The sequence below is a fragment of the Arabidopsis lyrata genome, assembly GCF_000004255.2.
Source record: "Arabidopsis lyrata subsp. lyrata unplaced genomic scaffold ARALYscaffold_315, whole genome shotgun sequence".
Taxonomy (NCBI): domain Eukaryota; kingdom Viridiplantae; phylum Streptophyta; class Magnoliopsida; order Brassicales; family Brassicaceae; genus Arabidopsis; species Arabidopsis lyrata.
Window position 1 is genome coordinate 8,856 of NW_003302329.1, and position 2,059 is coordinate 10,914.

Consider the following 2,059-nt stretch of genomic DNA (forward strand, 5'->3'; position numbering starts at 1 on the left):
GAGCTGACTGGCAGGGTACCCGAGCTGACTGGCAGACTGACTGGCAGGGTACCCGAGCTGACTGGCAGACTGACTGGCAGGGTACCCGAGCTGACTGGCAGACTGACTGGCAGGGTACCCGAGCTGACTGGCAGACTGTCTGGCAGGGTACCCGAGCTGACTGGCAGACTGACTGGCAGGGTACCCGAGCTGACTGGCAGACTGACTGGCAGGGTACCCGAGCTGACTGGCAGACTGACTGGCAGGGTACCCGAGCTGACTGGCAGACTGACTGGCAGGGTACCCGAGCTGACTGGCAGACTGACTGGCAAGGTACCCGAGCTGACTGGCAGACTGACTGGCAGGGTACCCGAGCTGACTGGCAGACTGACTGGCAGGGTACCCGAGCTGACTGGCAGACTGACTGGCAGGGTACCCGAGCTGACTAGCAGGATAACCCGAGGTGTTGAAGTTTGGCTCGGTCTCAAAAGATGGGTGAAATCCGACCCCAACAGTCTCCTCTTTTCCAACGTAAGCTTCCGGTGTTGAAGCTCGAGTGCCTCTATGAACGCCGTCGCTGTTCCTTGGTCTCTGATTGGGAGATACCTGATCAAAGCACATGGGGCTCGGATCTGAGATCTCAAGAAGCCGCGAAGTGGAGGAGGCTGCCTGCTTGGCTCATTTGGAACATCTTCGTTTATCATTTCGATTCTGGAGAAGTCGGGCATAGATTCTGAACAGCGAAGATTGAACTCCATACCTACTAAAATGAAAAGAATGGTGAGGAGTAAAGGGAAATTGAGACTATAATTTATAGGAACGTCATATCCCTAGCAAGCTGCGGATTCTATCCTAAGAATGGAGTGATTCGCGGAGAGATTTATGCCCTCGAACAGATCCTGCATTAAAAGACTCATCTCCGAGAATATTTGAAAAGTAAGGAAAATTGCAAATGTTTCCATAAATAAAAAGGGGCCGAAGCCCATTACGAGTTCAAAATAAGGGAAGAAGTTAGAGAACATTTATGGAAGAGGCTCAGGAACAGGCTCCTTCATCGCCGGTTTAGTCTTCGAAGTGGACGCCTTGTTCTTGGCATCCACTTCGGGATGATCCCGAATGCGTTTCCGACAGGTGTTGGCCTCCTCTTCGTCTTCTTCTTCGCTGTCAGATGGAACGGCGCATACGGGGGCGTTCACGGGACCCGGGACTCCTTTAGCGTGGAGATACATCCGAAGCATCTTCGGGATCTCAGCGATAGAGTCAAAGTTCCGCCATTCCCATTGAAAGGGATCACTTTCCAAGGCCCGTATCTTCCTCTCCACCCGAGCAATGCGAGCCTCGAGTGTTTGCCTTTTGAGGCCCAGCCACTGCCTCTCTTCACACAAGCGGCGGTGCTTGTCGGCAACCTAGCATAAAGATGAATGAATAAGATGAAGCAAAAAGTTTTTAAATCAAAAACTTTAAATATTTACCTTGTCAATAAAATTGCAAGCCTCTTTCTTCTCCTTTGAAGGGAAGTGAAAGACGGCGTGGGGGAAAAGAACGCCGGCCGGTTCAAAGCCATCGCCGGACAAAAAAAGTGGGCTGCCGGGATCAACGGGGGCTACTTTTTCGTTTTCCATTCTTGAAATATTTCTCAAGTAAGATTCTAAAATCATGTTTAAATAAAGCTTAGAAGTAGGTAAGCCTTTATTTATAATGATTTAGGGTTTGTCTTGGAACCATAAATCCAATAATGGTAGTGTGTCCGAGTGGTTTAAACCATTTTTGGAAAATCGAGAAAAGGCATATATTGCATTAAAGACGAGCCGTTTTCCTTACTTATAAGAAGGGAAAGAGCAACCGTCGCATTAACTATAAAAGTTTCTAAGGCCCAAGCCCAATAAATTTATCGAGTTAACTAAACCCGAAGTGGGGAACTCGCTTTAAGACGAGCTCAGTTCTCGCATTCTTAAGAGAAAGGTCTGATCAGCCTAAAAATCTCAAAGGCATAAACACAAGGCCACAAAAGGTTAAAAGCGGCCTTTGCAAATCCGCATATAATTTTAACCAAACCCCCTTGGGTCATAACCTAGAAAAT